This window comes from Echinops telfairi, unplaced genomic scaffold (assembly GCF_000313985.2).
Source record: "Echinops telfairi isolate 266 unplaced genomic scaffold, ASM31398v2 ScPeMD7_4225;HRSCAF=4972, whole genome shotgun sequence".
Lineage (NCBI taxonomy): Eukaryota > Metazoa > Chordata > Mammalia > Afrosoricida > Tenrecidae > Echinops > Echinops telfairi.
In genome coordinates this window covers 7,153,412-7,177,821 of record NW_022108124.1, presented here as the reverse complement: position 1 = coordinate 7,177,821, position 24,410 = coordinate 7,153,412, and the positions used below count along the sequence as shown (strand labels likewise).

General features: G+C 42.6%; 1 protein-coding gene across 2 annotated transcripts in view; it reads right to left on the bottom strand.

The window, feature by feature from the left end:
• Nucleotides 1-23,988, bottom strand: part of TBL1XR1 (TBL1X receptor 1) — a 179,546-nt gene extending 155,558 nt beyond the window's left edge. For both annotated transcript variants that reach the window (XM_045294981.1, XM_004708592.2), the window contains exon 1: nucleotides 23,908-23,988. The gene's annotated coding sequence lies outside the window, so the exon portion shown is untranslated. The remainder of the gene's footprint in view (nucleotides 1-23,907) is intronic.
• Nucleotides 23,989-24,410: the final 422 nt, after the last annotated feature.

The window sequence follows — 24,410 nt, the reverse complement described above, 5'->3', positions numbered from 1 at the left end:
GTAATCAAGCGGATTCCAACAAATGTGTCTTCTAAATTTTAAATATCTTAAGCAGTATTCTATAGTAAAACATATTTCTATTCTAAAATATTGTAGAGTGTGGCTTGGATTCTTAAAAAGTACTTTTCTAAGTAAAATATTTACATTAAGTGTTAGATAGTCTTACCTGCCATGAACACCTTCTTTCTTTCAGTACAATACGGAAGGGAGGAGATGAGGCTGGACAAAGTGTCTTTGCTTGACTCATTTATCCTCATAAATAATCATCTTAAATCAAGCAATTAATTCATTTTATCATTTTACCCTTTAACCTACAAAATGAATCTTTTATTTGAAGGTTTCTTAACCCCCTAAAACGTGCCTGTATGTTCACATACTCAGACATTACATGAGGGGCTTCCAAAAGATCACAGGAAAGAAACCAAAAGCTAAGGGATTCCCCAGGTCTTGCTGAAGCCCCTTGCGCATGTTCTTTCAACCAAAGGCAAGCTCCATCTTGGCCATTACAGAAGTAACAGTGATTGCATTTCATTATTTTCTTGGATAAAATTGTTCAAAATCAACAAAGAAAAAGTGGAGGCTTATGGCTTCAATATGTTAAATGCTGACAGAAACAAAATTCTATAGTGATTTCTTCAAAAGGTTTTAAATGCTTAGTTTACACATTATATAACCATCCCATCTAAAGGGGAAATTGCCATTATAAACCCCATGAAGTCATGGCCACTGGCCTAGAACCCTCCTGTCCCTCATCCAGTGCAGGTGGGAATGCAAAATGGTGCAGTCACTGTGGGACAGCATGGCACAGAGCTACCCAGGGAAGCAGTGAGAGCGGCAGGCGTGGGCACCACTAGCACCAGATGGTAGAACCAGAAATGCCTGTTAGCTGGTGACCAGATAAGCAAAATGTGGTACACACACACAAAATGGATTAGTCAGTCGTTATAAAAAAAAAAAATTTAAACCGTACTGCCTACAAGTCCGTTCCAACTCATAGTAACCCTGTAAGCCGGTGTACACCTGGGCCCTGTGGATTTCTGTGCCTGCGAATCTTTACAAGAGCACACAGACTCACCTTTATCACTGAAAGTGGACATGTAGAAATGGATGAAATGTTGGGTGTGGTTATGCGTAGGTCACAAATTTTTTAAAGGCTTAAGTTTTACCATTTTTCCATGCTTTTAAAAAACATCAGTTCATTATACTCAGACTCAGAGTTACAAACTAATCAAATTCACCTTTCAGTTACTTATCAAAAGTTGCAGGAAACATCATTAAAACACCAATCCCAAGAAAGGCATGGCCATGGAAAAGATAATAAAAAACTATGCAAAATAATGCTACATATTAACTTTTTTTGAAACGACTGCACTACAACTACTAGGTAATGCCACAGCAGACATTTTTAGTGAGGCAATAAATTTGCTATAAAACCACCAACCATTGTAATTGGAGCTCAGTACAGAAATGGCAAAGATTTCCAGTAATCGTGTGATGGCACAATTTATCAGTTGGTAGTCTTTAAGAAAAAACACACATATACCAACGTGAAAGTTTTCAAAAGCTAATCCTTACCCTTCTTCCCTGCTTAAGAGTATATAGCTCTAAAGCAGTGGTTCTCAACCTGTGGGTCACGACCCCTTTGGGGATCGAACAACCCTTTCACAGAGGTCACCCGATTCATAACAGTAGCAAAATTACAGTGAAGTCGCAGCAACGAAAATAACTTTGTGGTTGGGGGAGTCACCACAACATGAGGAATTGTACTAAAGGGTCCCGGCATTAGGAAGGTTGAGAACCACTATGCTAAACGTTCCTACAGGAGGCAAAGATTCAAAGGGCAGTCCCCAGAAAGCTTGACCCTCAATACCAGTGAGTCTTCCCATGAGGCCTCTGTAAATCCCTCCACCTACACATTCCTCGCTGCCTTTGTCACAGTTCAGTCTGGTCTCCAAACTAGCACTATCAGCATAATCAGGGAACTGGCTAGAAATGCAAATTCTCAGGTCCCATCCCTTACCAAAGACTCAAGGGCAGGGCTGATAAATCCATGTTTTAATCTGGCCAAATCGGAAGGAGCCCCAAGTGTGACAATCGTCCCCGGCTGTTGGCTAGGACTTTCGGCTCTCACCTGCAATCACAGTAGTAACTTCCCTGAACTCCAGTGTATGTGTCCTCCAAGCAGCTGCTGAGAGGATCTGATTACTTACTCCCCAGCTCAAGCTCCTCGACAGTCTGAAGCCTGGCTTAACCGCAAGGCTCTCCGGAGCTGGCTTCTGGTATTACGCACTTTCTGCAGCCCCTGCCCACACACGATCTGCACACATCATATGATGATATGCTCCTTTCCTGCTCCTGTCTCATCCCCCTCCAGCTCACAACACCCTGTGCAGGCCGAAGGCCACACAGGGCCAGAAATGACCGAGCAGTTTGGCATCTCTATCTCCTGACGGTCCTCCTCTCCTCATCATACCACTCACCCACCTGTGTTTCACGATCAACTGCTTTAACTTACACCTTTTCAATTAGGAGATGATATGGACAGCACTTACCCAGAATGTTGTTCAAATACCACCAAATAATTGACATTTCCTCATAGTGCTTCAGAGATACATATTCACAACAGAATCTCGTTACATGCATCACACACACAAAAAACATACATGAGAAAAAGGTATTCACTTAACTATTCAGACTTCGAATCATTTAGAATCATTCTGTAATGTGTTAGGTGATAATACTTCATTGAATATTTTCAACAATGAAATAAATGCAACTGAACTTGAAGAATAATTAATAGAAGTTTCTTCTTCAAGTAGCTGAAAAACATTTTCTGTGGGACTAATTTGTTCAAACTGAGAAGTTGTCTGAGAAATGCAAATGTGTTCATTAGGGGAAAAAACAGTTGAAGGTAATGGTTAACCTGAAGAGATCAGTAATGTACATTTTCCAAGTAATTTGGCTGAACAATGATTTGATTTTTTTAATTAAAGGTGCAATCTCAGGGTCAGAGTCTAAGATCCAGAAGAAACCCAGACCAAGTCCAATGTTTTAAAGACAAAGCAGCTGAAACCAAAAAAGACTATCTCTAAGTCCTATGGTTACAAGGGCTTTTCCTAAATGGCTGCTTGCTTTTAAAGTTTTGATACATTGATGAAGTCTTGTTTAAAAATTCTTCAGAATTTGTTACCTTTATAACATTAACCTGTTGAGGATTTCCCACTTCCACATGAGCTTCCATTAGGAAATGTTGGAAAGAAAACCAAAATAGGTTTAAAAAAAAAGAAAACCAAAATAGTCATTCATTTTTTGCTGCATCTCATTTTGAGAAGACAAATCCATTTCAATACCAGCACATTCACTATAGATGGAGTACGGTACACATTACTTAAAATTATGATCATGTAAAGGACCTAGATTTTCTTCATTTAAAAACAGATCTTGCATTTGAAAAGCCTGGAAACCAAAGACCAAGAGATGCGTCATTTCTTGTTGAAGGTCAAGCTTAAATGACAAGGTACCACAGCTTAAAAGCTCAGCCTTCCCAAATGCTAATGGACCCAGTTGGTATCAGAGGCGGTCTATCTGCCCAGGACCCTTGTTTCCTGAGCAAACTACCCTCCCCACTGCTCTCCTTATCCCCTCTCCAACACACACCCCAGGAAGGTTCTTGGTTGGCAACAGTCATTGTTTCCCAAGGCTTCTGGTCATCGTGGGTACCTTCCCAACTCAAACTGAACACATTCCTTCAAGAACTTTCCAAACGAAATAGAGAGGCAGCAAAGGAAGGAAAAGCGAAGATTAAAGACCTGGGCACTGCCAGCTTGGGAGAGCCAAGTGATGTTCTCTCTCTCTCTCTCTCTCTCTCTCTCACACACACACACACACACACACACACACACACGACTATTGGCAAAGATTCCTGGTAACATTCAATTGGGGCTGGTTCTGGTTGTTCCAAAATCCCAGCTTTTCCTGCAACTTAGTTATTTACAATCATCTTCAGCTACCCCATATCATTCAATGGCCTTTTTCTCCTTAAATTACTCTAAAATGGGCTTATCACACACAGCCAAACAAGCTTACATATAGACCAACTGTTGGAAATTGACCATGTTTAATCAGATTAAGAGTGCCAAGAGCAACCGTAACTAAAGGTAAATAAAATCAACTGAACCTTTATTTAGCCATAAATGGGGTCTCTTGTCTTTACTCATCTTACATGAACAATGGAATATACCACTTAAGAAAAGTATGTGTTCGTTTCTTGACAGTCTACCAGTCTACAATCAATGCTTTGATTTTCTGATTGGCCCACTGTGATAGTGGTATTTCTTAACTTGGATCTTCTATGTAAGTCTCTGTAACTTCCACCAAATGATTAGGAGGGGACATAAAAACTGGGCTCGTGTAACACTCAGAGAAGGGATTGGTTAGTTTTAGTTACCACTCCCCTGGGCTTTCTAAGGCTGAGCCATCTGAGGAGGAGAAAATCCATAGAAGTACAGCACATTCAAGATTTCTGAATTGGTGGAGGCCGAGACCACAGGTACCAGAGGCAGAGCTAAGAAATCTGGCCATCCCAGAGGCTGAGGCCAGGAGATCATTCGTTAAAAGGTACAGAGGAGCAGTGTAGAAACTATCAGAGCAGCAGGCAGGCAGGGTTCCTGGCCCACAGATGCATTAGTCAAGGGACTGTGGGTGAAGATGAGGACAGGAGAGAAACCTAGTTACTGGCTGAAGAGATGTTGCTGTGGGCCAATAACTGTACCCTTATGATTTACTGAACCTGACTTATGGTAAACTATTAATTTCCCTGATAAGCCCCCATAATTCTGAGTATTGTCTATGAGTTGTGTGTGGAGGAGATTATAGGCACATCTGACTCCTGCCTCATCTCAAGAAAAAAGCCAGAGGTTCAATCCATGCTGTTTTCTATACCCAATAATTACTCATTTGCACTTCAGGCCTCTGCTCATGCCCTCCCTCAATGCAAGAACACTTTGTCCTAACAACCTGGCATTCCGTGATGTTCGCCCTCCTGGCACAATCTCTGAAGACAAAATGGGTGCATAAGCAAATGTGGTGAAGAAAGCTGATGGTGCCTGACTACCAAAAGATATAGTATCTGGGGTCTTAAAGATTTGAAGTTAAACAACCGACCATCTAGCAGAGAAGCAACAAGCCCACGTGAAGGAAGCACACCAGCCTGTGTGATCATGAGGTGTTGCTGGGACCAAGTAACAGGCATCAGAAGATCCAAAACAAACAAACAAAAAATTATAAAAAATAGAGAGGGGGGTTGGGACAGAGACCCAAAGCCCATCTGCCGAAAATGGGAAAGCCCCTCAGAGGGGCTACAGGGAAGGGATCAGTCAGTCAGGGTGCAGTATAAAGCATCGATGAAACACACAATACTCTGGTTCCTTGAGGCTTCCTCACCCCCCACTATCAAGACCCCAGTTGTGCCTTTCACTGCAGGCTCTACTGGAGCATGTGCATAGGTGCAGCTAAGAGATAAGGGCACACAACACACGAAATCCAGGAACAGGAATGGGAGCAGTGGTATCAGAAGGGTAGGGGGAAGGTGGGAGTGGAAGGGGGAAACCAATCGCGATTATGGACACCTAACCACACACCCCTCCTCCAGGAGGGGAAACAACAGAAACTGTGGGGAAAGGGAGACAGCTGTCAGTGTAAAATATGAAATTAATAACTTATCATTTATCAAGGGGTCACTAGGGGGGGTTGGGAGTGGAGGGGGTGAAAAGAGGAGCTGATACCAAGGGCACAATACAAAATAAATGTTTTGAAAATGATGATGGCAACATATGTACAAAAGTGCTTGACACAAAGGATGTGTAATAACACCTGTAAGAGCTCCCAATAAAATAAAAATAAATAAATAAATGTCTAGAAAACAATGATGGCAGCATATGTACAAATATGCTTGATACATTTGGTGTATGGATTGTTATAAGAGCTGTAGAAGCCAATAAAATTATCTTTATGTAGAAAAAATTACCCATTGGCTTGAGGTGTTTCTTTCCCCCCCCCCCAGATTCATACAAATGCCATCTAAAGTACATGCCACTCTTTCAAGAGAACCAAGCAGCCATCACATACATCCATGGGCTTCCAAATGGAAAGATGAATTTAACACAACAGACTCTCCTTACACCTCCCCTCTGAAAGGTGTCAGCTGGTCACAGAAACATTCCTGAGACCATGACTCACTGAAACAGGTACGAAACATCTACCCGGTCCTGTTCTAGGTCCTGTTCTAGTTACTGCAGGTGGAGTAACCAGACAGTCCACTCCTGTTCTCATGGAGTTTAAACTCCAGAGGGGAGTTAAAAATAAATAAATAAAAGCAAATGACCAAAGCTATTTCAGGAAATAACTGAAGAGGGGAAGAAGGTCTTATGACTGAAGGTTGGGCAGGAACTCTGAGGTGGGCCCAGGAGCTGAGATCTGAGAAAGGCGGTCAGCCATATGACCATCTCAGAGCAGAGCGCGAGGAACCCACAGCCACCCAGACAAGAGCCGCTTGTCAGCAGGGACACGGTGATGGGAAGGGAGCAATGCAATTCACGTCTGCGAGGTGGCCAGGCGCCAGATTACGTGGGGTGGGGGGAGTCTCACTGGTGACAGAGAGGTTTTTAAACTCAGTGTGATCAAGACACTGGCAGAAGTGGAGTGGAAAGGCAATGAGAATGTAGTGAGTATCTTAAAACACAAGGGTAAAGTGAGTACATATGCATTAGTGGAAACTTTCAGTTATGACAGAGATTCAAAGTCTATGAGACTCTGTAACCAGAAGAAAAGTGATTAGCAATCCAAATTTAAATGCTAATAAAGGACTACAGTAAATATATCATTTTCAGTACAGTACAATGAAGTTGTTAAGAGAATGTGTGAAATGCTGACATGGCTAAAATACACAACAAACAGGGGGACTACCAAGTAAACCCTTCCAAGAACTTCCAAGATGAACACACGGCCAAACCGTGCCAATGGGAAGAACTTAGAGCCACCCCCATGGCCTGTTGCACTCAGCTGTGTAAGCACACTTCCAATTGAGCTGCTGAGACTTGATAGGCTAAACCGGGACAAGCCGCACCCCAGAACCACTGATGTCAGGCCAATTCTGACTCACAGCCAGCAGAACTGCCCCATTGGGCTTCCAAGACTCATCTTTTGGGAAGCAGACTGCCATATCTATCTCCCCAACGGAGCACGTGGTGGGTTAACAACCAAGCACTTTAACCACTGCCCCATCAGGGGTCTTCCTTAAACAGGGACAAGCTGGGGGGAAATTACTATGACCCAAAGGAACTCAATGGTTACGCTGCCACGAATCCTCCCTATGTTGTTAATCACCTCAGAGCCTATTTGGAATATGGAACTACACATGGACCAACACAGAACAAAACAGACTACTGTCCTTAACCTAAACGTTCTCTTTTCTACTAGTGAAATCCTTCCTCAAGGTCACTGATGTGTTAGAGGCCACTGCTGTTGCCACTGTGCCCTTGACGTACCTTCCAGCCTAGAGGGGCTCATCTCCCAGCACCACTGTGTTGGGTGGGCAATGTTTTGTTATAGGATCCCTAAGATCTTCATTGGCTAATTTTCAAAAGTAGACCAGCAAGCCTTTCTTCCTAGTCTGTATTGGTCTGGATGCTCTGCCGAAACCTGTCTACCACAAATGACCCTGCTGGCCTTTTAAATGCTCGTGACTTCACGGCTGCCAGAATCATGGCAACACACAAGCCACCGACACAAACTAACAAGTGAAAGGTGGTAATAAATACATGTTTTGCAAATAAAGAAACTAAGGCTCAGAGAGACAAGAAAATAGTGTATCCAGAGTTTCCCAGATTCAGCAAAACATGCAGTATTTATTCCCAAATCTAACTTAAAATCTCTTCAAACCATGACCTTTAAATACCAGGTAGTTTGATTGTAATATTTATCAAAAAGGCATTAGCATGCTGTAACAAAGAACCCTTAATGGCACAGTGGTTAATTGCTCAGCTGCTCACTGAATGTTGTATGGTTCACCTTCTCTAAAGGTGTCCAACCCCAGAAACCCAAGGGAACAGTTCTACTCTGTCCTAAAAGGTTGCTGACAGAAGGAATGGTAGTTGTTTTTGTTTTTAATGCTACAACACATAATCATCTCCACCCCCACACCATCCTTGGGAGAAAAAAAAAACTTTCCCTGTCAGGACCAGTTCTCTCTAGCACTAAGGCACATCTATGTGATTTGTCAGATCAAATGAATCAGCCAAACAGTTGTCTACTCGCAAAACATACATGAGTCATTTGGAACACAGGCAGCAAAAGCAAGTGATGCGCTTAGATGAAATAAGGCCAGGACATTCACACAGTAGTATATGACCCCAAGAAGGAACACGCCAAGAAGAGAAGCAGCAAATTAGAAAACACGCCCACACACAAGCAACAGAGAACCTAGAGATAACAGAAGAGTCTGTAATGTAACTACAACAAAAATACGCTCCTGCACAGACACAGTTCTATTCATTCGCCCATTTAAGAGTAACTTGCCCGTTTCATTAATGTTCAGAAGCAAGTAAACATATTGTTCATTAAATGTAGCAAACCTGATTTTTTTTATCTACTGATACATTTTATGTTCTTATTTATAAATGAAATTTTGTTTTCATCACTGAAATCTTGATTTAATCACTTAATGATTTTAGTGCAAAGTTTTTAAAATTGAAAATCATATGATTTTCCCTCACAGCAAATCCTAGTTTCTAGAAAGCACCTGAAATATCTATCTCCCTTCAGACAAAAGTCATTTTCCACTTGGTAGGTTTCTACTAGTTTAATGGACTAGCATCTAGCAAACACCCCAGATCTCAGATTGTCATGCACATTTTCATTAGGAGTCAGAAGTCGAGGATCTTGCCCTGATTCCTCTGCTGGCTAGCAACACCCAGTCCTACTTCTTCCATCGGTGACCCTCCTGTCTTCCAACTCAGTGTCATCACCATTCATCATCCTTAAATGAAAATCTAATGCCAGCCTATTCTGAACAGAAGCGTGGGAAGAAAAAGCTGAGGACATAGATGGCTATACTACATTAGGGTTAGATCAGCAAAGGTCAACATTAAGACTAATCTGAGCCACAGCACTGCCTGTCAAGCAACTGCTTAGTAACTTAGACTCAAAGGGCATGGAGCATGCACATCCTATCAGTTCCAAGGGACGGACAGTCAGAAGGACAGAGTAGGTATATGGATTTGCAGACACATGGGAAGACCAAGAACTAATGGTTAAAAAGTCAGGCAAAATGGCTTACCAGTGTCAGGCAAAGGCTCCGATTGCTAACTGCAAGGTGAGGTCAGGGGAGGGGGCAGAGATTAAGTGGGAATGGCCTCGCCATGGGAGGAGACGGTGTCTACTTCCCAAAGATGACAGCCTTGGAATTCTGCTGGGTTCTTGGGTTGTCGTTATGAAATGGAATCAACTCAACGGCAACGGATTTGGGCTGCTTTTGTTTGGTTTGGGCTTCTCTTCGTAAGTCTATGTTGTTCAGAGGTGAAATGAGGTTTTCCAGACTCCAAAACCTGAAAAGTGACTTGACCGCCACAGGAAGTGAGGTTGTCAAACAGACCATTGCAAAGTACAACCAACAAGTCCAAGAGGCAATGGATTTGTGCAATTGGATGGAGCATCTCTCCAGTTTTGTGTATTTGAAGCACCCTACAAGCAGCAAGGTACAATTATACTCAAAATCTTGAGCTCTGCCAGAGAGCCTCACACAATCAACCCAACACAAATGGAAAGCCCACGTGTGCCAGGCCCTGTTCTAAGTGCTGTTTACAAAGAGAGTTGAGAAGCACAGAAACTGGCTCGTCAAGAAATAACTCTCATTCAGAAGAGATCACCCAATTTAGTGATTACTGGTGAAACCAGTATCACAGCAAGAAGCTAATCTGTGGGTGAAGGAAGACAAGGGACAGTGTAAGACGTGAAATAACAATATTGTATAATTGATCAAGGATGCATTGGGGGGGGGGGGTCGATAACAAGGGCCCAAAAAAATGTTTTGGAAATGTTGATGGCAACATACGCACAAGTGTACTTAACACAACTAAAAGATGAGGAGTGTTTTAAGATTTGTATGAGCCCCCGACAAAATGATTTTTAAAATAAATACAATAAATGGGAAGCTAATAACAATGAATACAAGAACAAAATATTCTAGAATTGATTGTGGTAGTCATTGTACAACTCTTCTTGATATGACTGAACCACTCAATATGTGAATTATGTCTCAATAAAACTTTTTTTTTTTCAAGACAAAAAAGAAAAAGGCTAATCTTCAATCAAACCGCGAGATTTCCTACAACCAATGCATCACAGCACGTTCATGTTTAAATACTATTTTCAGTACAAACTATCTAGGTGAACTTTTTTTTTTTTTTTTTTAACATTTTATTAGGGGCTCATACAACTGTTATTCCAATCCATACACACATCAATTGTGTAAAGCGCATTTGTACATCGTTTCTCAAAACATTTTCTCTCCATTTAAACCCCCGACATTAGGTCCTCATTTTTCCCCTCCCTCCCCGCTCCCCCCTCCCGCATGAGCCCTTGATAGTTTATAAATGGGTATTTTGTCATATCTTGCCCTTTCCGACGTCTCCCTTCATCCTCTTTTCGGTTGTCTGTCCCCCAGGGAGGAGGTCACACACAGTTCCATGTAATTGGTTCCCTCTTTCCTACCCATTCTCCCTTTACCCTCTCTGTTTTGCCACTCACACCACTGGTCCTATAGGGCTCATCCGTCCTGGATTCCCTGTATTTTCAGTTCCTATCTGTACCAGTGTACCTCCTCTGGTCTAGCCAGACTTGCAAGGTCGAATTCGAGTCATGGTAGTGGGAGCGGGGAGGAAACATTTAGGAACTAGAGGAAGATTGTATTTCTCATCATTGTTACATCGCACCCTGACTGGCTCATCTCCTCCCCGAGACCCCTCTGCAAGGGGATCTCCAGTGGCCTACTAATGGGCTTTGGATCTCCACTCCGCACTCCCCCCATCATTCACTATGTAAGATTTTTTGTTCTGATGATGCCTTACACCTGATCCCTTGGACACCTCATGGTTGCATAGGCTGGTGTGCTTCTTCCATGTGGGCTTTGTTGCTTCTGAGCTTGATGGCCGCTTGATTCCCTTCTAGTGGGAAAGAAGAAACTTAAGATAACTGTTACTCCACTGTGAATGAAAACCACCCTTTATTAGGAACTATCTATTTCCTCCAAAGTCTTATGTTTACACTTCATAGCAATCAGAACCCCAAAATTGGGGCATTCTAACTGGAGAACTCTAATATCGCCAAAACACAAGCCCACTGTGTCATCTGGTCAATTCTGATTGATAGTGCTGCTAAAAGGGTTTCCGAAGATGTCATTCTGTGTGTGTCTGTGTGTGTGTTTGTGTGTGTGTTTGTGTGTTTAAATTGCTTTTAATTTTTATTTGAAATGGTTCATTTTTTTAAATCATTTTATTAGGGGCTCATACAATTCTTATCACAATCCATACATCCATCCATTGTATAAAGCACATTTGTACATTCATTGCCCTCATTGTTCTCAAAACCGAAGATGTCATTCTTTTTTTTTTTTTAAGAAGTCATCTTTAAGGAGAAAAGATAGCCTCATCTTCTCCCTGGCACAGCTGGTGGGTCTGAACCACAGTAGAACCTCTAATACTACAAAGTGGCATCAAAAACGTAACTTGTCTGTGCTCTGTCATTCAGAATAGCAACTTAGTTCTCGTTCCAAGTACTTTACATCTGCTAAGGTAAGAAAGAAAGAAAGAAATCTACTAGGGTGGAGAATTATTATTCTTCAGTCTTTTGAATCAGTATCTCCTAAATTCATTCAATAATAAAATTATTCATAATAAAATCAACACAGGCTTAGAGATGCATATATTTTTACATAAAAATAATAAAAAATTACTTTAGAATATGAGGGCACGTTGGGTATTGATGCACGGAAATTTTGGTTTATTTTCGCATGTAAACAAGTCTTGTCCTGTGTCATATTTCAGAGTCCACATCAATATTTTCATAAACCATCACGTGAGTATTTTATATGACTGACCCAGGCAGGATTCATTCACTGATGAGAAGTGATGATGGCCTTGAAATAAAGGAGTAAGAATTCCATTCCTGGGAGCAAAAAGACTACATTTTTAAAGAAAGGTAGCAACCTTTTCTTTCCCCTTGAAATATAATCCATGAGAAATATTACTCTAAAGCATATGCATCAGAAACGAACAAAACTATAGTAAACATTCTGATATTAGGGTGAGCAACAAAAGCAGTGAACAAACACAGTCCCAGCCCTCTGAATGAAATTCAGACCTCCTCATTCCCTGCCATTGGCACAGAAAGCCACAGTAGTTTACAGGACAAGGGACGGTGTCCCTTTTCTGCCTCTCTCTACAGCTGCTGCTGCTGTTACAAAGGTCCTTTATTGAGGACTTCCTGTGTACCAGACCCTACGCTGACACCTTTAACAGAACTCTCACCCAATCCTCCTAACTGCTCTTTGAGGACAGTATTCATTTTTCCTTATTGCTGGTTTTCAGATTCAGAAACTAAAGCAACATAAGTAGCGGGGCTAAGACCAGACACGGAGCTCCTCACCACAGTAACAATCAGAAATCTACTGCCAAAAAGAGCAAACACAGACCCTGGCAGTCCCTCTTAGTGCCAAAGGAGGTGCCTACAGGTGCTGGGTTCACTGTGGACCAGACCAAGTAAATGAAAATGGGTGCTCCCTCTCTGAGCTTGCCCATCTTAGAGAAACTAACGTCAGATGAGCACAACTAACCAAATCCAAAATTCCAAACCCACTGCCAACAAGTGGGTTCTGACTCACAATACGGAAGCAGACAGCCTCATCCTTCTCCCAGGGAGCAACTCCCAGGGAGATTTGAACCACCAACTTTACAGCTCGTAGCCCAACACAGCAGCACCAAAGCTCCTCTGAACACAACTATGTCTTTTTACAGGTGAACAGACCAGCCAATGAGCAATTACAAGAGACCGCAAACACGATGATGAAAAATAAAATTTGAATCAAATGTGTCTGCCTCTTGAAGACAAAACTATCTAAGATCACGGGAAGCCCCTGGTTGACAGGTAAATCCTCTGCACCAACATTGGAGAAGAGAGCCTTACCCAGACGTACATCTGAAGACAGGCCTGATGATCTAACTGCTGCAGAAAACCTTTTTTATGATGCACAAAAACCATATATACTCATGTATGCACCACTTTTCAGCACGTTTGGGGTGGGTGTTAAAAATGATTTTATTGGGGGCTCGTACAGCATCATAACCCATCCATCCATCCATTGTCAGCACATTTTTAATGCAGTTTTTGTGGTAAAATTAGGTGCCTTCACTGATATTCGGGTCAGCTTATACTCAGTATACTCAGTATACTCATATACAGTGAACCCTCGTTTATTGCGGTTAATCAGTTCTAGACCCTACCATGATAAATGAAATTCCGCGAAGTAAGATTCCTTATTTGTAAATCAAATATTTTCGTAGTTAGAGCATAGAGGACATGAAAAAACACCCTTTAGTCACCATTACACTCGTATTACCCAATTTATTAAATGAAAAAGGGAAAATACAGTAAAACATTTTGGACGTTACAATTATCATTTATTATTTATTATATTATTTATGGCATCAAGCGTGTACAGTATGAGCCAATCAGTGGCAGTAATGACAGAGCATGCGCTGTTACGCAAAAACCACGATAGAGTGAAGCCGCAGATGTCGAAGCGCGAAGTGGCGAGGGTTCACTGTACAGCTTATACTCAGTATACTCATATATATACTCGAGTATATATATGTACTCTGCGATCGAATTAACAGCAACTAACTATGAGGTCACACGCCCTGGTATGATCCTCATGACCCCCAGAATCCACAGTCCCACAAATCCCACTGTCAACTACAGGCCTCCGAAGATCAGTTGCACTCTCATGTGGTTTCTAAATCATGGGCAGAACTGTATGTTTGATACCAGACAACACCTATGTGCTCTACACGACCAAAGCCTCCTTTTGAGGACTGCTTTGAGTTAATGTCCAATTCTTAACCTTGGATGATAATCAAAAATCACTATCTCACTCTCAATGAATACTTCCCCAGGTCTCTAATGACCCAGTCACGAAACAGAACAACAGAACCAACAATACTTTTCAAGCAGGCAATTACTTGGTGGCTCTAATTCTGCCAACAAACCTGAGGCATGAGAACAAGTGGTTTTAGAAATATGCAGCTCCAGCTCTAAAGGTGGTGCACAGAACAAATTTAACGTGGTTTTTTCTTTCCCTTTTCAGTCCAAAATAAAGGGAAGAGAAGAACTAAGAATTCTGAGATGGATACTTATATTTTTAGCAATCAGGGTGCTTTTTGAAAAAACACAGTAAGATTAACATGGTTCAAAACGCAGGACATGAAAATAAGCCTCTGCCACATCTGACCACAAGATCCTCCACTCCAATCCCACCTCCACACCCAGTGTTAATCTCGTCCTTCTGCAGACACCAAGTATGTACACAGAATGCACGTGCGCATCCTCCTTTCCACTCCCCTCCCTCTATAGCAAAAACGGCATCTTGCCTTTTTCCATTTAAACATATCTTTGAGAAGATCTTTTAAATACTAACAGTTGTAGGGACCAAACCAAAGCAATCCAGTCGAGAAGTCAGAGGTACAAGCACCTCTTACCAGGTTTCATAGCTGTTATCCTTCACAGGCAGGGCATGAGAAGGCTGAAGGTCAAAGATTGAAACCCACTGAGGGCTTGTCAGTTTGAATAGGAAAGCACTCCTCCTGGTCACAATCACGGATTTCCTTCTAACTCCAGTCCCTGATCTCACAGATGTACACCACTCACTAAGGACTACCAAGAAACAGGGCACTTTTACTAGAGGAAAATCTTAAACTGGTGACGCTATTTCATTTTTTTTATTAAAAAGTGCCGAAGAATATTAAACTATAAATGGTACCTTAGAATTCATACACTTGTGAAAAACTCTATCCCATTAAAGGACAATTGCAGCGGAAGGAAAGGGGGGAGGGAGGGAGATATTAAGAAAATTCATTCATTATCTATTCCCATTACCTTATTTCAGAAACCCACAGCAGATGACCCAATTGGCTTTTACTGTGAGTTAATGACATCTGATAGCCAAAAAATAGAAACAACATTAGTGAACACTCTACCCAATTAGCCTGTTCAAATTAAGGGAAAGGCCCCAAACACCTTTTCCTAACCCATAAACTCTATTAGCAGTTAAAAGTAACCACCAAAATATGCTATTATTATAACTTGTCTGGCAAGATGTTTGTTTATGCTAAATCAAGTGTTTTCCAACCTGATCTATTCGTCTAGGTAAGGCTGCACGTTTTTAATCTTTAAAGACTCTACATACATCAAGCACATTCCCATGAAGATCCCCTTCTCATCGGAAAAAAAAACAAAAACAACTAAATTGAAAGACTGAGTTGTAGAATCATAATACAGAAACTGTTGAACAACATTACATCCAAACTTCTTCACACTACAGAATGCTAAATGTTTACCCATGCAACCATGGTTTTATTAAAAAAAAAACACAGCTATTTATTTACTTAATGCTGAATCAGCGGCAAAATGTTATACACCATTGAAGTAGATATGTATTAAGGGAGAAGAAAGCAAAACAGACAACTATTTATGAAATATGAGTTACCAATGACCTCTTCACAGCATTCTACTCTCCAGGGAATTGGGGGGTGGGAGGGCTTAATAGCTTGATAGCTCATTCCTAAAGAGTAAACGAACTTCAATGTTTGAAAAGTTGCAAACGTCTCCTTTAAGATTAAAAAAATATTGAGCCCAGAGTACAGTTTCATATATTAGTATTCTATTAAAATACTGAAATGACCTATTTCTGATTCTTGCTCCCCAAATTGTCTACCACTTGAAAGAAACCTTCAATAAGTGAGAGAAGTACACAGGTGACCAACACTTCAATGTAAACAAGTAACACCTATTCCTAGCATGGATTCATTTTATATAACTTCTGTAATCTGGGTTTATTTTTATTTATTGAACTTTAATCACTGATCTTTAAAGATGAATCTTTTTTTTGTCTTTGTTTTTAATCATTTTATTAGGGGCTCATACAACTCTTATCACAATACATACATACATCAATTGTGTAAAGTGCATTTGTACATTCATTGCCCTCATCATTCTCAAAACATTTCCTTTCCACTTAAGCCCCCGGCATTAGGTCCTCATTTTTCCCTCCCTCCCTGCTCCCCCCTCCCTCATGAGCCCTTGATAATTTATAAATTATTATTTTGTCATATCTTGCCCTGTCCGACGTCTCCCTTCACCCACTTTTCGGTTGTCCGTCCCCCAGGGAGGAGGTCACATATAGTTCCTTGTAATCAGTTCCCTCTTTCCAACCCACTCTCCCTCTACCCTCCCAGTATCACCACTCACACCACTGGTCCTGTAGGGATCATCCGCCCTGGATTCCCTGGATTTCCAGTTCCTATCTGTACCAGTGTACATAAAGATGAATCTTATAGTATAATTATATTAATTCTGAACTAAGATCTATGCTTTCAGAAGGCAGGTAAATCTAATCCATTTTTTCTGACTCACAGTCATGCTCTACATATTAAGGTAAGTTTGATGGGCTATAAAACCAAATTAGTTGCCTTTAGAAAAGTCAGTTACTCTGGTTGGAAAAAAACAGCCTTGCCATAAAAACCTACAGAAGAGAGATGGTTAAGACAATGCTCTAAGTAAGTTAAACTTATTAACAATGTGTTAAGATATGCTCTATCGTGAATGCTAACATATTACTAGCCATGGTTCAAGTAAGACTCCAGTGTGGCCAGAAAGCAATCACAGCGTGAGTGTTACATAATCTTACTGAAACATGCTGAGGGGGAGGGGGGAATGAACAAAAAAAAGCATAAAAGACAAAAAATGAATTGCCAGATCTTAAATGTCAGCTTCCCTGGGGCCTATACTACCCCCGTTGCTGTCGAGGGAATTCCAACTCACATTTCCCCATAGGGCAGTGGAATTGCTCCCATCGGGGCCAGGATTGTGCTCTTTATGGAAGGAGACTGCAGTACCTTTCTTCCGACTGCAGACCTTTCCCTGTCCGTTAGTAGGTGTGCTCCTACTAACCAGAGCCTCCCGTTAGCACCTACATTAACAGGATACAGTTAACTTCGTCTAGAAGAATTCCAAACCAGACTGAAGGTTTTACCTCCAATATGGTGGCTATTACACCAACCTTACTCAAAAAACACACTGGCATAAAGTCGATTTCCACTCCACAGGGCAGCTTCAAATGTGCCCACAATATCTAATCCCCGAAGGCCTGCCTGAAAAAGCAGCTTCCGCCACATCAACAGGATGTCACTGGACTTTATTTCAGCTCTTGATACAAAAGTCTAGGTTTATGCTAAATATTTCAAAGAAAAATGTCCTTCCATTAAAAAATAAAAGTGACCTGTCATTGGAGTCAGATAATCCTTGCAAAACAAGGAATAGTTATTTGTGTGCAGTGCTCACTAAACGCAATTAAGTCTCAGGGAAAGAAGAGCCGGAGTCAAGACGACCAGAAGATGCTTTACAGGAGAAAGAAGCAGGGCTGGAAGTGTAGGCCAAACGCAGGCCCAGGACAGGGAAAGCATGTGCACAGGCAGAGCAAGAACGAGCATGGCAGAACTGCAGTACAGTGTGAGGCCGACCTGGGAAGGGTGGGGAATAAAGCTGACTGGGGAGAATGGAGCCTTTCCAGGCAGACTGAGGCAGATGGACGCAATCCAGTTGGCAACCAGAAGCCCATTACGGGTTCTCCAGCAGGGACTGACATGATGAAACCAGTACTTTAGATAAAGTTACACTGTCAGTAGTTACAGAACATACCATAGAAAAGAAAGGCTGCTCAAAGCAATCGCCTAGGAAAATCAATATAATAATCCAGACCTAAAGCCCATTCATTCACTCATTCATTTGTCATTCGTTCACTGAGAAGGCAACAGAATCCCAGTAAAGCACACTAGCCTTTTAAGTCAGATGGGGGAAAAAGTAAAATAAAACCATTTCCCTAGAGTGGATGCCTGCTCACAGTGACCCCTCAGAATAGAGAGTTTTCAAGGCAGTAATCTTCATGCCAGGAGCCCTGGGGCACAATGATTAAGCACTCACCTGCTAACCAGAGTCAAAGCTTCAAACCCATCACCCAATCCCCAGGAGAAAAAGGTGGCAGCTGCTTCCACAAATACAGCGGTGGAAACAGACTCTGTCCTAGAGGGCAGCTATGAGTTGGAATTGACTCCGTGGTAATGGGGTTTGATCTTTATGAGTGTAGACTGCGCCATCATTCTCCTGTGTAGCACCTGGTGGATTTGAACCGCCAACCAGTAAAACCATCATGGCTCCAATCAGATAATGCACTGCCATCGAGTGATTCCAATGTATTGTACCCCACAGGATGAAGAACTCCCGTGGGGGGGTTCCTACTCTGCAAATCTTCCCAAGAGTAGAAAGCCTCATGTTTCTTCGTTGGCACTCTGAGCAGCTGGTGATTTCAAACTGCTAACCTAGCGTGACCCAGCAAGAGGGTGCCTCACCCAGCCCTCCCCCCTCACTACCTGAAGCTCAGTTTCCTCACTGCTACAACGAGGCTATCAGTCACTCAGATTATCAGAAAAGAACCAGCACAAACCCACTGCCACCAAGTCATAATTCCAACTCACAGCAACCCTACACATAGTTAAATCAAGAGTGGTAAAAATAGGAAGTGAAAATAAAAGACAAGGTCCACAGATTTTCAGAGGAAACAGAAATCCAAATGGAACTTTCTGGTAACAGCTGAAAAGATGGAACAGGAAGGTAGGTTCTAGGCTAGGGAAAGACTCTGCTGAGGTGGTGAACCAGCCCAAAGTCCAAGGTGGCCAGATCCTAGATCTCTCCTTCTTGATAAAGAATGTGGAAAATATTTCAAACACATGCACTGTGAATAGTTTTAACAGACCAAGAGAGGCAGAGAACCAACAAAGGCACGCAACTGACATAGGAAGCTGCACCAAACTGTTCCCACTGAAGTGTTACAATTCAATCTAGTCCTTGGTACAGGAAAGCCGAAAATCAAAGCCTCCTGATTAAATAAAGACACTTTATTTCAACTTTTATTTTTTAAAAGACCTTTACAATCTTCCAGGAGCTCAGAAAACGAAGCTACTTTTTTCTATGGCGTTAAAACAAAAACCAAGAAGAAAGGACTGACCGTCTATTTCTGAAAACTCAGCAACCCTATGGCTGCCATGCTGTAACACTGCAATGAAACGAAAACCTTAAGGTCAGTAAGACAACCCAACTACAAAAGGGAGACCACTGCGTGATCTCATTTACATAAAACAATTTAAAAGCAAAACTACAAAAGCCACTTGCCATCCAGTGGATTAAAACTCGCAGAATGATGCTTCCAGAGAGTTTTCCATAGCTGTGAACTCTTCAGAAGTAGACCCCTTTGGGGGTTGAATGATCCTTTCACAGGGATAGCCCGATTCATAACCGTAGCAAAGTTAAAGTGATGAAGTAGCAATGAAAATAATTTCATGGTTGGGGGGGTCACTATAACATGAGGAACTGCATTAAAGGGTCGCGGCATTAGCAAGGTTGAGAACCACTGTTCAGAATGTTATCAGGACAGACCAGTCCCTGAAAAAGGACATCACGTTTGTGAATGAGGGGGAGTGCAGAGAGGAGACCCAAAGCCCATCTATCGGCAACTGGACATCCCCTCAGGGAAGGGTCATAGGGAGAAGACGAGCCAGTCAGGGTGCACTGTAGCAGCAATGAAACATCCAACTTTCCTCTGGTTCTAGATGCTCCCTCCCCCCACTATCATGATCCCAATTCCACCTTACAAATCCGGCTAGACCAGAGTAGGTACACTGGTACAGATCAGAGCTGGAAACACAGGGAAACCAGGAGAGATGAACCCCTCAGGACCACAGGTGAGAATGGCCATACCGGGAGGATGGAAGGAAGGTGGGGTAGAAAGGGGGAATGGATTACAAGAATCTATATATAACACTGCCCGCCCCCCCCCATGGACAACAGAAAAGTGGGTGAAGGGAGACGTCGGATGGTGTAAGACATGACAAAATAATAATTTATAACTTATCAAGGGTTCATGAGGGAGGGGGCAGCGGGCAGGGAGGGGAGAAAATGAGGAGCTAATACCAAGGGCTCAGGTAGAAAGCAAATGTTTTGAGAATGATGAGGGCAACAAATGTACAAATGTGCTTGGCACAATGGATGGACAGATGGATTGTGATAAGAGTTGTGCGAGCCCCCAGTAAACTGATTTAAAAAAAAAAGAAGAAGACATCCTGCTTAGCGGGTCAGTGAAAAAGAGGAAGCGGCTCAAGGCAATGTTGTCACTGCAGTCAGCCACCACGGGTTGTGAGGCCCAGGGCGGGGGTAGGCTTTCTTTCTGTTGAACATACATGTGGTCACTATGAGCTGGCGCCCACTTGATGGCGCCCGAACAGTAACAACAGAAGTTAGTAACAAGTGAAGGCTGTACACAAAGAAGCGAACGAACACTGACACCCATCCGCTCAGTAAACAGCTCAGTGCCTACATGGTCAGACTTTGTTCTAAGCTCCTCCCACACCCGAAGGTGCTTAGAACCTTAGTTCTGAAATTCTTCACAACCTACAACGCTGATTAGCCCATTTACAGATGAGGACAGTGAAGCACAAAAGTTACTTTTCCAGGGTGCCAGAGCGGGTAAAGAGTGCAGTCAGAGTTTGAGCCCAAGCAGTTCGCCACCAGGCTCCTTGCTCAAACCACTACACGACCGACCACTTACCAGGAGGTACCACTTGGTGGTTCTTGAGTGCATCTCTGTCAGGATTGGATGCTCTGAGAACAGCTATTTGCTCCTCTTTCTTAAATGTAGGCAGGGGACACATACTTCCTGCCCTAGAAGAGACTATCCAATTTTCTGATTTCTACTGGTAATATTTCCAGAGGCTACTTCGCGAACCCTGTCGATCATATGGCAAATAGCAAAAAGGTATCATCTTATGAAATCATTCCCAGGATTAATAAGCACAATGATGATGGGAGTCCTATGAATCTCATTTATCATATAATCACTTGGTCCAGTTAGTAGGCATGTCCGGTTATAAAATGTTAAGCTTGATCAGAAATGTTGAGTTTTCGAAAGCATAACTACAACTAAGGCTAAGAAAAGAGCTGGAGAAATCTGGCCAAGTTATCTAGAGAAACCATGAGATCTGGGGTCAGAAAGACCTAGGTTTAAGTCAAAGTGCATCATTTGTTTTGTGGCCCTGAACAAATGCTGTGAACTAGCTTCCCTGCACCTCTCAGTTTCATCACTGATCAAAGAGGCCAGCACTTCCTATACTACCCACCTCACTTGGTTGGCCTGAGCTGTGAATGGCTCCACCGCCCCTTTACACAGTGCTCTATGGTCACCAGGCAATTAATTAATGGCAAGGATCCAGGGGCAGGGAGTAGTCAAACCTCTCCAGCTCAGCTCACACACAGTTGTCCTTTTTGCTTGTTAAACTTCACGTTTCTGTTGGTGTTTCAGCAAGAGACAGATCCCAACACAATAAACTACAAAACTGGATAGCTTACCAGTTCTTTAGCACACAAGTCTAAAGATCTAGCCCTTGTACTTGGGAATGTTTGTGTGTAAAAAGTATAAATAGCACATGGTAACTGCTTTCCTCTTCTGCATTCAGGGACATAAAACTGTAAACGTTACTTGTGACATCAGTCAAATTCACTGGCACTTCAGAACAAACACCAAAACACTAAATATGAACAAACTCAACAAATCACTTCCACTAGAACAAAGCATGCAGACTCAGAACTCTTTTGTAGTAATATTACTGTAATCAATTATAGAAGGGGGCTTGTCTTAGTCAGTTACTTACTCAACTGAAAGAGCTGTACTTGTGTTGCACTGCTATATGTGAGCAGATGTAATTATTCAACAGGTTGTCTTTCAAAAGGTCCATTAATCACATCTTTTATCAGTAACCTCTGTGTTGCAACTAAGCTCCTGGCCTTTTTCATACACAGTACAGGAAAGCCTCCAAGTACACATGAAACAGTTATTTCTTGCTCTTCCGAGGCATGCATTACACCAATCTTGCAAAAAACTTGAATTAGGTGTGGAGGAAGAGAGTACCAGAAAGACTTCTGGGCAAAACTAAAAAGTTATTTAAATGTCTAGCACTTATTTGGAGCAAACGTGGCAAAAATACAATCTCCACAAGGGGCCGCTCCATTGACCTCCCGTATTAACAACCAAAAAGGGTCTGGGTCAGAAGAGAAATACCTTTTGAATAGATGGGACCTTTGCACTCTTTGAAGCCACTAACAATTTACACAGTTTCTTTAACAGTAAGTAAAACTTTTCCCTGCACGTGTTTCACACACACACACACACCATATAAGTATTTTGCTGATTACATTCCTGTTTCTAACTACTGTTGATGACAATAAAAAGGAACAAGAAACTGTAGTCATTTGTGAATTTAATGGCAGTTATTATATCCATCAGATGGTACAGGGTAGCAGGGACAGTAAAAAGGAGAAAGAGCACATTTCAAAAAAGTAGAAGAGCCATGATTTAGGAGCAGAAAGTATCAACGTGTATCAATCACATGCCTCCCCGTTCTCCGCCACGCTTCCTTTCTGCCGCCCCTCCCCCACCGGTCTGAGCTAAGTATTTCTAGAACTCAATGATCACTCAGGAGGCCGGCCATAAACTCCCATGATGAAATCCAACATAAACTTCGTGTGCATGGAGACAAAGCTGCCCTACTTCCCTAGACTCTAACCTTACTAAAATGGTGAGAACACAGTCCCAAGAAATTCAGGATTACGGAAAATATACCCCTTACTTGTAGCATGGGTTTTACTTAAAAATGAAAATGAAATCACACTGGGAAACCCAACAAGTCCCGCACTGTATCTTCCATGTGCAACCAGGGTTTATATTGCTGTTTTAGGTAAGTTGCTGAAAACACCACAAGGGCCTAATATTATCCAATCTGGTGGAGTCTTTAGGAAAAAGGGGGGGGATGATGATTACTTAATTATATAGCTGGAGGAGAAGGGGAGATAAACCATTCAGACTAAAAATAACCCATCATTTCACTCACCATATTTTATTAACAAGCTCGTTTAGATTAGCATAAAGTTCCTGTTTGGAAAACAAGCCAGCCAGCAGCAAACGTCTCTAAGGCAACTGCAAATGACACCGGCACGAATGCAGGTATGGGATGGCTCTGTCTGGTGCAAGGTTTTAAGTAAACTGAGGACACAGCGAAAATGTAACTTTTAACTAGGATCCAGCATTTCCCACTTGAAATCACCAAATTAATCTATAGCACAGGTAACCTCACAAAAGGGAGTTTTTTGTTGTTTTTCGCGAAAGCCCTTACAACCCAAATTTTACAAGAAACACACCATTTTCCCCACCATGATCTCGGTTGCCACTGCAACGTGCTGTCGATTTCAGCACATGAGGAACTTCCCCAAATACTGAACATGTTAACACATGTCTGCCTTCCCCCGCCTAGCAGCCACCCAGGCTTAAGACTCCACACCTCCATAAAACGAGACTCAGGCTCACAAAAATGACATTGGTTGCAAAGAGGAAGTTACCCAGAAACCACCCTCTCACAACGTGGCCTGTTACACGGTCAGAAAATAAGGTGACTCTGTGCCACCCCCAAAAAAAAAACTTACCAGGAAGCTTGCAAGAACTTTGCCAATTCTACACTTCGGAACCCAACTTCAAAGAGGCTCCATCAAATGCCTCCTGACGAGGCTAAAAAGCCTGAAGTTCCCAACCAACCCGTCCCGGAGCGCGGCCCCGCGGCCGGCGCGCCCCTCCCCCCGGCGCCCCCGCCCGGCCCCGCAGTCCCAACAGCCACCCGCACCGGCTCGCCGGCCGGGGGCGCCGGGGGCCGCGCGGGGCCCGGGGAGGGGGCGCTCCCATCGCCGCCTGCGCTCCCACAAAACCCCGTGCACCGCGCAGCGCCTTCGCCTCTGCTAAAAATAGGCTATAAAGGAGTCGGCCTCATGATGGCTCCTTGATTCAATTTGCTGCAAATTCTTTCCTGAAAGCCTACACACACGCGCGCGCACACACGTACAAAAAGGGGTGTCCATGCACACGGTGGGGGGCGGGGAGGGGGACAAGACCCAGGTGCACATTTTCGGGCACAGCAACATAATAAGGGTGAGGA